Source organism: Melospiza melodia, chromosome 5, assembly GCF_035770615.1.
Source record: "Melospiza melodia melodia isolate bMelMel2 chromosome 5, bMelMel2.pri, whole genome shotgun sequence".
NCBI lineage: Eukaryota > Metazoa > Chordata > Aves > Passeriformes > Passerellidae > Melospiza > Melospiza melodia.
The window spans coordinates 93,858,998-93,874,852 of record NC_086198.1 but is presented as its reverse complement, the minus strand read 5'-3'; positions in this window follow the sequence as shown (position 1 = coordinate 93,874,852).

Below are 15,855 nucleotides of genomic sequence, written 5' to 3'. Positions count from 1 at the left end.
TACAAAGTGCAAAGCAAGGTAAACCTCATTATTAAATCCTTAGATTAAAAGCAGCATCAGTGGGGATACTCAAGGTCTCTGTGTGTGTGTGTCCTATGTTGTACCCTGCTCTCTGGACATCTGCTGTTTGTCACTGCATGTGTAGGCATTTGTTTTGCCCTGATACACCCATCCTCAGTTTCTCCTTTAGATTTATATCATATCTGTTTAATCATGACTGGAAAATAGTAATTTCAGTTAAAATCATTTCAATAATCCTGCTCTGCGTGCCATTACAAGGACCAGACTTCATAAATTCTTATTTATTGGCTGAAAATACAAGGACTTTGTTGCATCCATATCAAACAAAAGCATCGCTTTGAGCATAAAAAGAGGGGGAGGAAGAATTTTCACACATAAAATTGTTTTAACTTTAATCCATATATTAATATTTCCTCCATTTTTGTCTTGCAAACTGTATCTAATTATTTTTTTCTCTTCCAATTATTGTTTTAGACTGTCAGGGAAAACTTGAGTTTCTTTTGTTCAGCTATGCTGGATTATGCTAAGCAAAATCATGAAATCCTCAAAGTGAATAACATATGCCAGTGGCGTCGTGCATACATTATTTGCACAACTGGGCAGTTTGAATCAGTCTCCTTCCAATGTGCACCTGAGCCTGCTTTGTAGGGGCTGCAGAAAAATTGAAATTCCTCAGGAATGTTTGGTGCACCATAGATCAGTTAGAGGTCACCATGTTATTTAGTGTTTTATGGTGAATAAATCAAATGCTCACTTCCAAATCCCCCTTTATATGAGCTATAATACATCGAGTTCTTTATGGAAAAGGAATTTTTATGAACTGAAACTGAACCACATTATCCTGTAAAGTAATGGGGCAGTGACACATATAATGAATAGGACATCACTCACTTTTTTGTATTCTCTGCATCACAATGAGATCACAAAAAAGCTGAATCAAGTAGATGCTTCTTGCTGTGTACAAACACAAGACTTGAGGCAGCGAGGTGGGAGTTTTCACACCTAGTTTAAACATCAAGATGATTGTTTAGATTCTCCATAAAAAGGGAGCCTCCACAGCCTTCTAAATAAAAGCCAGCCCAGCAAGAAAGCAAAATACCACCAGAAAATGAGCACTGGACTAAGAGAGGCAGGTAAAACAGCTATTTATTGGCCCTCAGGGAAGTTTTCTGTGGATGAGTGTAGAGATGGTGAGGTCAGTCTTCAGAGCCCATGGACAAGATCATTTGAGTCTGTCCCTTGATTTACAACTGAAGCTTTTCTGTTACATCATGCACTTAATACAACTTTTGATTAGTACAACTGTAAAATTCTTCTATGAGTATAATCCATTCCAAAAAGTTACAAGTGAGTCACCCAAGTACAGGAGTCACATTCTACAGCTTGATTCATCACAGACTTCAGCCTCTACACCCATTCATCCACAACCATTAGCTAAATGCAGAGCAGCATGTGGATTTTGAAAAGTTTCTGTAACATTACTTACTTGTTTATTAGAACTTGTGTCATTATCTTCCAGATGAAATAGGTTTAAGGCAGGTGAGAAGGATTGTCTTAATTTTCATAATAGCTAATTATAACTTTGTAGTGTTTATTTATTTTCCTTTTCCTTTATGGTAAAACAAAATAATTATAAATGGAGAGATTTTATTTTTATGAGAAATACTCTATAGAGTCTGGGATTCTCAGCCGACTGAGATTTAAAACACTTTTTTGACTGATTCTTAAATAAATTTTGGTACATGTTGTAAAAAGGCTATAAATGATTTTATTAATTTTCATATGCTCATTGCAGCCTCTCATCCTTGAAAAGAATGAACATACAATTACCTTCATTAGCAATATAACAGCTGATTGTTGCTTCAAATATTCATTTTGTTATCATTTCTTTTCTCTCAGTGTGCAGCTCTGAAGTGGCAGGAAGTTCACAGCGTAAATGGGTCTGATGAAAAACTTAATTTTTCCAGCTTGGTCAGAAAAAACTCCAACTCTGCTCCATGCATATTCAAAGAATTTAGAACTATGAGATGGTCATTTTCATAATTTAGTGTAAAAGCACCTCAGGCTCCAGACTAAGGGAATGATTCACTTGTCTTGGAATTCAGGTGTCTGAAATTTAGGTGTCTGTCCTGGTTTGGGACAAATTTGGAAAGGAATTTCTAAAGGGATATTCCCTAAAGGGCAAAATTCTTCCTTCTCCCCCACCTGTTTAGAAGATAAACCCCCTTCAAGAAAAGTGGGAAAAAAAACCTGTTTATTTAACAGGCAAAGTGTTCACAAACATGAGAAATGAATAATATGGACCAGTGGAACCTCTGTTCTGAAGAGATGGCAAATTCAGAGTCCTTCTGTAGTTCAGAGTCCTTTTGGTGGCTGTGCCTTTGGCTTTCCCTCAGTCTCTCCAGGTCTCAGGTGTCCTGGCTGGTAGTCCTGGTGCTCCCAGACCAAGCAATAGCTGAAATTCCAAAAAAAAAAAAACCCTTCTGGCCCCAGCTAATGAGAGAAAAACCAGTGAAAACAGCAAGGGAAAACTCCCTGTCTGTCTGCAGAGGGAGAAACCCTGAGCACTGCTTATCATTGTTATAAATGACAGTATAGTATGGGCTTTTGCATTTATGTATTTGCTTTTGCAAGTTATTTTTAGCCACAAAGATTTTGATATGGTACAATTTGTAATTCCTTTTAACTGCTTTTTTGGTGTAGTATAATCTGTCAGTGTATGTAAGTAATAGTGTGATAAATATATATTTTAGGTCTTAGCATAATATTAAAATAGAAACTATGTAATGTTAAAATGCTTTTGTTTGTGTAACTAACTCAGATAATGGTGTGAAATAGCTATGTTATTTCTCATATTTGTTGACTATATTATCTGAAGGATAAGATAACAGTGACAAAAACTAGAACAGCAAGAGAAAAATTTACCGACTCTCCAGTTATCAGCTAGTGTAAAAAAACAGAATGGAGCCTCAAGAAGAAATAAAATATGTTGATTTAATCATACAGGATGTCATGCAGACAAGTCAAAGGTTAAAACCAAGCAAAAGAAATTCCTGGAACACCTAAACTCACAGGAATGTTTGAATATGTCTAACTCTAATGAATATGCATTTAACCCATGTGATGTCAAAGTATATGAGGACACTGTTTTAAGCAAATGGTGTATTGTATTTGTGTTGCCCCCATATGAAGGAAGGAATGATGACTCTGACTCCATGTTCTCAGAAGGCTGATTTATTATTTTATTGTACTATATTATATTAAAGAATATTACATTAAACTATACTAAAGAATATAGACACGAAACTTACAGAAGGCTAAAAAGATAATAATGAAAACTCCTGACTCCTTCCAGAGTCCTGACACAACTTGGCTCTGATTGGCCAAAGAGTCAAAACAATTCACCAAAAACCAATGGAACAATCACCTGTGGGTGAACAATCTCCAAACACATTCCAAAAAAGCAATACACAGGAGAAGCAAATCAGATAATTCTTGTTTTCCTTTTTCTCTGAGGCTTTTCAGCTTCCCAGGAGAAAAATCCTGGGTGAAGGGATTTTTCCAGAAAATGTGAATGCCACAATGGTGTGCTTTTGGCAAAGCACCCCAGCACTGGATATTGTCCCTTTTATTGCTTATTAAACATCAATTAAAAAAAATTTAAAATAGTGAGCTGTGTTTCTCACATCCCTATGTTTTGAATACAGCCACAAAAATAATTCCATCACTTTTCCTTCTCCTCTGCTTCACTCTCAGATCTAGTTTTAAAGGTGCAACACTTATTTCTGGGCAAAACAAATGAATGGGGATAAAATTGAGCATTATAAAGTCACCCCAGGACAGGTATCTCATCTGAAGTGTCTGTCTGGGTGTCCTGTCAAGGGTCTGGATGCAGATAAACAGCTGCAGGAGGCAATGCATCTTACAGGGCTGGAGAACATCCCAGGCTGGCTTTGTATTTAACTGGGCTTCAGAGGAAGTTACAACATATGAGAAAACTGTAAATCTTCTGCTTTCAAGCATTTAGCAGGTAATAGCAGAGGAAGAAAATTTGGAAAAAAAAAGTGGCTGCTGTAAGATTTATCACTTAGTTTTTCAACTTTATTACTGTGTCAATGCCAGGGTTTAAAGCAAACAAGAAGAAGATGTTTTATAGATCAAATATTACCTTCACTATAGGCCCTAAAAACAGATTACAAGCAAATGGTCTGTTTTGGTCTTCTTTTATTGCCCAAATTTAAAATAAAATATTGTTATTTTGGCTTTAAATAAGTTTAAATATCATTGGTGAAAAGAAAGCCTTTCAGAAGACCTTTAAACAGAAGTTTTCAGATTTGAAGAGTCTTATTTTTCCATTGTTTTGTTTTTCTGCTTTTAAAAGTCCATTTATTAATAATATCTGTTCTTCCTTTCCATTCTATGGGAGATAGAAAAAAAAATCACATTTTGTCAGATTGTTAGAGGAAGTAGAAGCATGAAAGGGTAAAAAAATTATAACAGAGAAACAGTGAACACAATAGAAATTCATTGCTCTGTTTTCTTAAAAAAATATTTTGGTGATTTGTGTTATTATTAGTGCTGCACCTGTTTTGCTTGTAGCTGTTTCTGAGCTGATATTTTGAAGGCATTTCTGCTTGTTCCCAAATCAGTCCAAAACATGAACATAAAGAACCTCAACTGATGAATATAAATATTATAAAATCGAATAAATCTAAAAAAGAAAATTGTAATTAATTCAAATTTGTAGCAAATATTTTTTTTCTGATCTGATTACTGATATTTCTTTTCAGTGAATATTTCTTGTGTTTTTATTTGATATAATTGGTGCTGTGGTTCAGAAACAGAGGCCACAACCAATACACCAGTCTTGATGTCTTTTAATCTCTTCAGTCCAGTTATAGTTAAAAGACTCCAGGATATAAGTACAGATAGAGCTTCCTGCAGTAGAAACACCTGTACAAAAGTGGTGGGAAGCATTGCTATTCAGACTGTATTCATGGCTTGCCTGAGAAATTCAGTGAGATAAATTACAAGGAAGAAACCAAAGAGCAGCTGGCCTTTCAACAGAGAACATGTCTGAACCTGGTTTGCCAATAGCATAAGAAGACTTTTAAAAAGTACAAATATTACAGCAGAGAGAAGACATCAGCTGTCTCCGGGAGATATGTGAAAGTCCTTGAAAAAGCTAAAAAAATGAAGGTTTTGCCCAAACAGAGGCTTATAAACTCATGGGCTGAAGAGCAGGGGAAGAAAGGACTGAAAAAATAACTTAGCTCGCCTGTGAAAGGCGTGGGGCTAATTTGACATAACCTGCAGGCTTTGCCAATGAAGTCACATCTCAGATGGCCGGGTGTGTCACACTGTTTGTGCTCTGGATCTCTCATAGTCACTGTTCCCAAGATTGCCCTGCCCTCCTCCTTTCAGCACCAGGAGTCAAATGGACAAAATGGTTTCCTTCCACTAACTGAGCCCACCTTGTGAAATGTCAGTGGCCCTTGGCTGGCTGCAAAGTGCACACCAATCCCCTCTGACAGTGATTTTTGGTTTATTTTCTTGGTCACCTCTATCTGTGACATGAGAATTCACCTTTCAACAAGGTCACCCCTCCAGCAGCTTTCAGTGCTTAACCCCCAAACTCCAGTTGCTTGAGCAGCCTGAATTTTGCTGTAGTTTAACTCTCCTGGAGTAGATTTGCTAGAGGATTACACAGAGTTGACAGAAAGTCTGGTAAACAAGAAAAGAGTGATGAATTTCCCAGTAAAAAAAGAAAGAGAGCATTTTTAGGATCTGACTGTAATGGGGTTTCCACTGTTATGAGAGTCCCTGCCAAAATCCATTAGAGGCAAATCAGGTCTCAAATTCCTTGATTTGATCTGCTGATCATTGCTGATGAAAAACAGGAATAAGTTTCCAGGGAGGACCCTAAAAGTATCAAAGCTATTTAGCAAATTGTTTTATAGTCAGAATATGAGCTACTCGTGAAGAATATTAACTTTATCCCAGCCAAAATCAGCCCACCCCATTTGACAAACTATTCCTCCTAACCATAAAACTATAATCCAGGCCCTTGGATTAATATTCTGTGTTGGGTTTAAGATTTTGGTTGTGGTTTAGAGGATTGTCCTGCTTTAACAAACCTCTTCTATCTTTATGCAACCTCAAAAATTTCAGTCTTCCAGCCCATCTGAGAGGAAACAGAGCTGTGCATTGAAAATAGCATTGGCAGATTGATGGAGGCACATACAGAGAGTATTTCATGAGTAGCCTCAGGGAGCACAACTTGGTGTAATTTGTGTTTTATTGGGGCCTGGAGGAAGTGCAAATTGCAGCAACTCAGATTCCTCTGATGTTACCCACTGTGTCTAGATATAGCTCCAGCCCTTTAATACAGCGCTGCCTGTTTCCTGCAGAGTTGTGAGCGCTAGTTGTGTGACAGGACACCCAAAGGCAGCACTGAGCAAACATCTGCGTGCTCTGATGTTCTCTGCCAGGCTCCTTCCCTGAATTCCCAGGTAGGCAGCTCCCGACCTCAGCAGCTGGAATTTGGGAATGTATCTGACTCAGGAGTGTCTGAAATGGAGCTGCAGCAAACCTTATGTCACTGTGGTTTATATAAGTTAGAGTCCTGAGATACAATTTCGTGGGTAGTTTTGTCTTTCTGACAGTGTTTCCACCAGAAGGGGATGTCTCCCATTCCCTTGATCTTCCTTAGTTCTGTTATTCAGGCATATCACTTGCTGCTGACCTCCCAACCCTATCTCCTGCCTTGCTGCATCTTCAGTGATTGCTGGATCATTCCAGGAAGTCTCTATCATGAGAGAAAACCACCCACCTTTTCATTCCTGGATTTATTCTCTGCTAAATCAGTGACATAAAACAGCTTTTAAAGGATTCAATGTGTACCAATACCTGCCAGGATCATGAGTGAGGACGGGGATGGGTGAGAAGGAACTCCCAGTTGTAATGGACTGGTAAATGGAGTTACTACAACGGATCACCATGTTGAATTGAGTACAATTCCTGCTGCCATCCACTTCTGTAGTAGATGTTCCTTAAATTATAAATTGTAGTTTATTGCATGCTTTTTTTTGTAGTTTATTGCATGCTTTTTTGGGGAGAAGGACAGACGCTCTCTAGCTTCTGGCTGGGTAGGGCAGCGAGTGCAGATAACCACAGGCAGCAAAATGTGAGCAGGAGGCAAAACCCACAGAACTGATGGCCATAGAGGGCTGAAATAACTCAGTGCTGACTGAGTAGGTTAAATGTATCAGTTTAGTTACAACAGCACAGTTTAGTTCCATTTACAGAACATTTCTGAAGTCCAGGATGGCTTAGTAGAGGCTGATCACCACATAACACCCACATTGTTATTTGGGAGGGAACTACTTGTCAGAACCTGGGTTGGTCATCTCTGCCTTTCACTGAAGCCTTTCTCTGAACATATTAAAGACATTTCCTTTAAAATGTTAGGCCCAAATGCCAGACTTTGAATTTAAACTGCATTTCATCTTACTCAAGGTTCTTAGTTCTGCTTTTAAACCATCACTTAACTTTCAGACACTTTACAACTCATAACCTAACAAGGACTCTAGAGTTCATCTTTTGAGACAGATATTTTATCCTGGTGCTCTTAAAATATTTATGTATTTTTAAAGGTTTTTTTAAAGCTAAAATAAGCTGCAGAAACAATGCTTAAATTCCATAACTCAAGCTGGAAAGCATTTCCTAGTTTGTCTTTCAAACATCTACCAGCAGAGAATTTCTCTCTGTTGTATATTGCATGTTGTATATTTTTAGCTGTCAATATCAGACTCAGTGTCAGTGCCAGGCAAACTGTGATGCTAACTAGACTTTTAAGTGTGATCTGTAATCCAACCTAAATTCTAAGCTGAAACTTCAGACTGTATTATAGCTGTATCCATACATTTATCATTTAGATTAAAAAAAAAAAAAAAAAAAAAAAAAACAGCCTGTGATTTTTTATTTCACTAAACTGAAGTGATAGCTTTCAACAATTCTGGAAAAATCCATTCAGTGCATAATTCCCAGTGAGGCACAAAACATTTGCTTGAACATTTCCAAAGTTCTTGGTGCACCTTTTGTATTATTAAAGAAACATTCTTAAGCTAATGATGCTTGGAGAACCTTTTAAGGAGCTGCTCCTGCAGGTTGATGGACACAGGCACTTCCTTCCTACACTGCCAGGCCTTGAGGGGTCTGGTACCAGAATAATTAATAAACAAGGGAGAGTGCTTTAATTAGGGAAATTAGGATGTGTCTTCTACTCTTCTCTACACATTTGGGGCTGCTTTTATCCCCATCTTTACCCAGTCACACAGGCAAAGCCAAGCCAGACAAAGCACATGGGAGAATCTTGGTTACTTTACTTTCTAAACTTGTAGGTAACTATTTCAAAACAGGGAGATGAAATAAAATTCTGCTTTTTTGAGTGTTGAAAAAATGACACCTCTTCCTTTTTCTTAATGCTGTTTTTGATGAGGCGCAACATTTCATAGGCTCCTTTGACTGTCTGGTTTAGAAAAATTCAGTTCAATGTTTGGCATCATATATACATGGTTTATGTTGTTTTTCTATAGATGCATTATTCATAACTACATAAAGCACTTGGGCCACTTTTTTTTCATGGTTCACTCAGATTTATGAGGTCTTTTGTTGCTCCTAACCTTCCTTCTGGCTTTTGGTTACCAGAACAAGATTACAAGGATCTGGATGTAAATATTTATTTTTCTGTTCATTGTTTTTAAGTGGAGTTTGTTTAGCTGAACAAAATCAGCAGCAGCACTGTTTCCTGGGGGACACCTTGTGTGCCTTTTGGCTTTGCCCTGTTCCTAGCTCAAATATTTTTCTATGACTTTCAGTGGGTGCATTTAGAACAAGTACAAGTATCTCTTCAGTACAAGTTCTTCAAATCTCAGAAATTTCCCCAATTCATAGTAAATTTAAGTCTCTCTTCACTACAGCACCATCTCATCACTGCTTTGAGACTCTGGGTCTCTGTCTGCCTTTGTGTTTGACAGCATTCTGGAGAATAGGAGCGTGGGGACTGTAACTTATCCTGAGGTCTGATTCCACCTTTCCTCTCCAACACAGGATAGTTTACTCTGCAGCCTCTCACATGCCACAAATAGAGGTGTCCTTGCACCTAAAAATTGAATCTTCCATCCTTACTGCCTGCTGTTTCCTATCCAGGAAAGTCCAGAGGGTACTGTGAGATCAGCCTGTGTCTTCTCAGACACTGCAGCCCCACTTTCAGCTGAGTGCCTCAATCCCTGAGCCTTCATGGGCTGAGTGTTTCAGGTTTCACCTGAAAGCTCATGGCTGTAGGACAAATCTTACAGCAGGACACATTTCCTTCAGTTTTGCAGATAATGTTTTAGCTATTTGTTGGTTGTGATGTGCTGCTAATACTTTATAAGTGGTATTTTAGAAGATCAGCTCATCCTTCTCTGGCAGATTGCATAGATTTCAGGCTTTTGCCTGTCTCTATTTTAGGAATTGTATAGCTTGTTTTGGGAACACCTCCAAAATAGTGTTTGCTCATATGCATATGTTTACCTGTCTGCCTAGTGTTTCCATCTCCTTGCAGGCTGTGTTGTTCAGTGGCTTTGGTACTTAAAATAATGCAGGGAAAGCTGATGTCTGGGGGATTAACTAATTCTTCACATAATTGCCTTCATACATATATGGTTTAAAACTTTCAGTGCTAAGCAACAAGAATTACAATTAACTCTGTCAGTCAAGGGCTTGTTGCTTGAACTTCTCTAACATCCAGTGTATTTGCAGTTTTTGTGTTATTTCCTTGCTAATTCTAATAAATGATAATATGGCCTTGCAGATTTAAAAACTGAGAAACTCGAACCTACATGAAGAAACAGAATTTCTTTTCAGTGCATCAATAGAAACTCTGTTGCTTATGCAGAGGTTCAGTATTACCCGTGAGTTTGGTGAGTGAGGCACTGGGTAAACAGAAGGTACAGAGATGATCACTTCATGGGCAATTTGAATATGAAGTCCAGATTCTGATAATCTGACCTGAAGACTCATTTGCATGATGTACTCTTCACCCCTTTTAGTGAGAAATAGGCTTGTGCAGGATGCAATTAACCTTCCTGTTCACATCCAGACTGGCTTAGCATTGCATAAATAAAGCACAGATGGGAAGAACACCCTAAAATACCATCAGAATCAGCTGTTTATTTGATTTTAAGGGTTATATGTACATTAATGTATATTCATGTGCATTCATGTCCATAATTTTAATTTGGATTCTCTGATAATTTTTGGTAAGTTAAATTTCACTGGTTTTAATTAGGTTTTATTGCAAATGGTACAGTGGAATCAAATCCACCGCAGAATCTTGTCCTACAGTTGAAAATTTAAGCTCCTGGTCAGTGCTGTAAAACAATTTGGATGTGTTGTAATGTAAAAGAGAAGTAGTTTCCACAGTCAACAGTTTGGGCTGTGAAAGAGTTTGCGTTACTCATCCAGAATTAGTTAGAGGAAGAGTAAATAACTTTGTTGCTCTATCTCCTATTGCAATCAACCAGAGTTAAGTCACCAGATCCTTAGAATCCCTTGATTCCATCTCCTTTCACTCCAGTGGGAGCATAGGCAAGTAGTTCACATGTGGATATTTACATGAAAATCTCATTTGAGATGGTTTAATCTTTAAAGCATATCACACACCATACTGAGGTTTAAACTCCTCATTCCAAATTCACAGGAAATGTGCATCCCTGTTAACTGGCTAATCAACACCTCTAAATATCAGGGTATTTTGCTAATGTTCTGGAACACAGTTTTTAATGAATTAATTCAATTGCACATCCATCCTTTTGTAAAGGGCTCCTGTGCATATGCAAATGAGTATCTATAGGCAAATAGATGCAAGTGAAATCACTTGAATATTAAATGATTCTGCCTGAATATTCAGTCCATGTTATTGATAGGCAGTGCTACTGATTTGCTCTGTGACTATTCAGCGTTCAGGGCAGCTACTACTCAAAAGCCTGATTGTCACCAGAAAGTTTTTAGAATAATCTCTACATAAACTTCCACCTCTTAGAAATTTAGTTGCAGTTTTTCTGTTGCTGTTTTGGGGGTTTTGGTTTTTGTTTTATTTTGGTTTCTTTTGTTGTTATTCTTGTTGTTGTTTTGTTTGTTTTTTTTAATTGTTTGTTGGTTTGTATTTTTTTTGCTTTGAGGTTTTTTTTTTTCCAGCAGGAAAAAATAACTTTCAAATCATTAGTTGCAAGAAAATCTCTCAATGCAAAAATACCTCCTGTTGTGGTGGATGGGTTTTCTATACATGCACAATATGCTTTCATATGCAGCAGCTTCAATTCTAGATTAAGAAAATGAAAATGCTGAAAAGAATCAAAGGTAAATGCTCAGGCTGACTACACCTAAAATTCAAATAAATTGGCAGTGGTGATGGTCCTTAGGAACAAACTAATCAAACATTTATACTCAATGGAAGTCTTAATTGACTCTGTGCATCTTCTAAAATTGTAAACCTTATCTCTTACATTGTGTTCCTTTTAGGTGAGCAGGTTAGCAATTTAAACACATGTATATAAGTTTTTATAGTGGGTGGCTGAAAAACAATATTTGCATGGCATTTATGCTGTATTAAAATTATTAAAGTCATGTTTTAAGACATAGATTGCTTTCATTTCTCTTTGGAAAAAAGAATAAAGCAACAAAATTACCATCCTGAGCTGGAACAAATCACTGTTAATACTGTGTGGATGAATTCAGATTTTGCTAATCCAATGAAAATCGTCTATAATGGATATTCAAAACAAAGAAAATCCACTTTTCTTCTTAATAAGTCTCCTCCTGCCCCAAATAGTTAAGCTCTTTATACAAGGTTAAATTTTTAAGAATATGGATTCTTTCAGACTTATAAATATCTTCTTATGAAAATATATTCTAGTAGAAAATGTGTGGAATCTAGTGGAAGAATCTAGTAATTCCCATTCTGTCACTACCAGTTGTCAGTCCAAGACAGTTCAACATTTGAGATATGGATGCTATCAAATCCTGTTCTCTGAGTTGTTTGGGTTTTTTTTTCCTTAGTCAGAGCTTTAAAATATAAGTAAACTATTTCAACCTTGACGTTGACTTTTGCTGTGATCACAGCACATCCACATTCTTGTCTCAGCCTGTGGAATCCAAATAGAGTACATCAAAGAACTTTTCTTCTCTGAGGGAAGAAAATATGAAAATTCCTATGTTTAGTGAATGTTCATTGTCATGAGAAATACCTTTGACATGAATAGAAATACGCTGTCAGACTAGAGCTATGTTATAGCCCCTGCTAAGCAGCCAGAATGTTTTTCTTGAAAGAAGATTGTTCAAAACCCATTTCAGAAAAGTCTGTTTCTCTTGCAAGAACAAATTTGGGTCTTGAGGACCAGTAGACCAATAGGATGGCAGAAACAGGAGCATGTAAAATTAGCTGCAAAAAGTCCTACATTTCTACATAGCTGTGATTAGATATGATGAATGTTGGTGTAGAGACTACAGAGTTCATTGGAAAAATATTCCAGTTCAGGAAATATTTATGGAAGTGAAAGAAAACATGTTAGAAAGTCTTCAGTTCAAGCTGGCCCTACTGGTTGCTTTTCCTCTAGTGTTGGTCAGGAAATCATCATGGTTTGGGTCTGTGGATCAAGACACATTTAGAATCACAGAATCATTTAGGTTGGAAAAGCCCTCCTAGGCCACTGAGTCAAATCAATTCACCAAGGCCACCACTAAACCATGGCCCCAAGCCGATCTACACATTTATTTTATTTTTTAACATTTCCAGGGATGGTGATTCCACCGCTGCCCTGGGCAGCCTGTTCCAGTGCTTGATCACCCTTTCTGTGCAGAAATTGTCCCTGTTATCCAGTCCAAACCTGCTCTGGCACAACTTGAGGTAATTTTCTCTTGTTCTATTGATTCTTACCTGGGAGAAGAGACCAACCCCCACCTGCCTATGCCCTCCTTTCAGGTGTCTCTCTGTAGCTGCCCACATATGAGTTGGACATCTAAGCTCCTATTGCAGTCAAACAGATTTAAGTCCCCAGATCCTTAGAATCCCTTGGCTCCATGTACTTTGACTCCAGTGGAAGCACAGGCAAGTATTTAATAAGTAGATATTTACATGAAAGTACTCATGAGGATTTCATTTTACATGGAAATCTCATTTTTATATGGTTTAATCTTTAGAGGCTATCACACACCATGCTGAGATTTAAATTCCAAATTCACAGAAAACGTGTCCCTGTTAACTGGCTAATCAACACTTCTAAATACCAGGGTATTTTGCTAATCTTCTGGAACACAGTTTTTAATGAATTAATTAAATTCTACATCCATCATTTTTTAAAGGGCTGTACTCTGTCATTTTGAAGCCATTCCTCCTTGTCCTATTACTACATGTTTTTCAAAAATCCCCTCTCCATCTTCCCCAGTAGGCCAGTTAGATCTCCCCAAAGCTTTCTCTTCTCCAGGCTGAAAAATCCCAATTCCCTGTGTTTTTCTGAGGGGAAAAGTACATGACAACACATTCAGGTTCCACAACTTCATTCCCCACAAATGTGAGCCCGTAGAGGAGGCACACTGAAAATTTTATATGGAGGCTAAACAGCATCTATATCAAAATCGTACTAAAAATAGACACATTGGAGTTGTTAGCACAAGCTAATGGAGAAAAATGTATTTAGAAAGATTTCTCTTAAATGTAAGTTAAATACTTAACCTTAAGTGTGCTTGATGTTGCATTAATGTTTGAAAGATTGGCATTTTCAGCCTGTCAGTCAAAAAGCAGAGGAGAAGGTGGAAAATCTGCTGCAGGCCCCTGCAGAGCTCCAGACCATGGGCTGAGTGCTTGGAAACTGCCTGGAGAAAAGGACCTGGGGGTGCTGGTGACAGTGGCTGAGCGTGAGCCAGCTGTGCCCAGGTGATCAGAAAAGACCAATGTCACCTGACCTGTGCCAGCTGTGCCCAGGTGGCCAATAAAGGCCAATGTCACCTGGCCTGTGCCAGCTGTGGTGTGGTGTTGCGGTGTTCACAGGGTATGAGGATGAGGGAAGAGATGAGGATCTGACTCCATGTTTCAGAAGGCTTGATTTATTATTTTATGATATATATTATATTAAAACTGTACTAAAAGAATAGAAGAAAGGATTTCATCAGAAGGCTGGCTAAGAATAGAAAAAAAAGGAGTCAATAACAAAGGCTTTGTGTCTCAGACAGACAGTCCAAGCCAGCTGAGTGTGATTGGCCATTAATTACAAACAACCACATGAGACCAATCACAGATGCACCTGTTGCATTCCACAGCAGCAGATAACCATTGTTTACATTTTGTTCCTGAGGCCTCTCAGCTTCTCAGGAGAAAAATCCTAAGGAAAAGATTTTTCATAAAAGATGTCTGCGACAGTGTGGCTGTCCAGGACCAGGGCAGGGATTGTCCCCCTGTGCTCGCACTGCTGAGGCCACACCTGGAATGCTGTGTCCAGTTCTGGGCCACTCATGACAAAGAGAGATGTTGAGGGGCTGGAGAGAAGGGAATTGAGCTGGGGAAGGATCTGGAGCCTCAGGAGAGGCTGAGGGAGCTGGAAAGGGGCTCAGCCTGGAGAAAAGGGGGATCAGGGGGAACCTTGTGGCTCTGCACCTCTCCATGACAGGAACATCCAGGAAAACAGAGCAGCTGAGGGTGGGTTGAGTGTCCAGCTCAGATCCCTTCTCTGGACATGCTCCAGCCTCTCAGTGTCTCTCATGAGTCTCAGACATAGCCCAGACTCAGACCCTGCCCTACTGGTGGCTCTGTGGCTTACTGACACTTTAGGATCCACTAGTTCTCTAAACATCCCAACTCTCTACTGACACTCCAACATTTATTTTCTTACCTTCATATCTACTCAAAAAACACTGGGCAGTGTGAACTGCCCACACTGTTAAACTATCAAAAATATTTTTGGCTTTGGCCACTGAGTGTTCTTCCAGATGATTTCCAAAAGGGTATGGCTGTTTGTGACAGCGGTCACAAGGGTTGCAGGATGAAGAGAGAGGCGAGAATGTTGACCTCATGTTCAGAAGGCTTGATTTATTATTTTATGATATATATTACATTATGACTATACTAAAAAGAAATAGTAAGGAAAAGTTCTCAGAACGCTAGCTAAGGTAAGAATAGAAAAGAATGAATAACAAAGGTCTGTCTCTTGGCAGAAAGTGAGACCAAACTCTGCCATGAGTGGTCGATAAATCCAAACATCCACAGGAGACCAATCACGGATCCACCTGTTGCATTCCACAGCAGCAGATAACCATTGTTTACACTTTGCTGCTGAGTCCTCTCAGCTTCTCAGAAGGGAGAGAAATCCTAAAGAAAGGATTTTTATGAAAAGATGTCTGTGACAGCTGTTGGAAAGGGACTGAGAGGATTTGAGCAGACAGCTCAGCTGGATTTGGAGTCAGGAGGGTTCACTAGCACAGATCTGGATTCTGGATGACCATAACTGTTGAATAACTTTGAATAATTAAAGAGCAGTCCCAAGGATGGTTAATTTCCATTACAGATGCAGTCATTATGCATCACTGATCAAACAGAGCAGAATAGGAAAAATTTTTTACCACCTTGAAGCTAAATAATCCAAGCCATGATTCTTGCTTTAATATGTATTTAATCCTTCTGTTGTGCAATGTATCATGCACCTTCTAATGGCTTTCATCTTCTCTCACACCATTTAAAAGCTGTTAATTAATCTACCTATACAACTGGCATTTACACAAATTCCAGGCTTTAGTATCCAC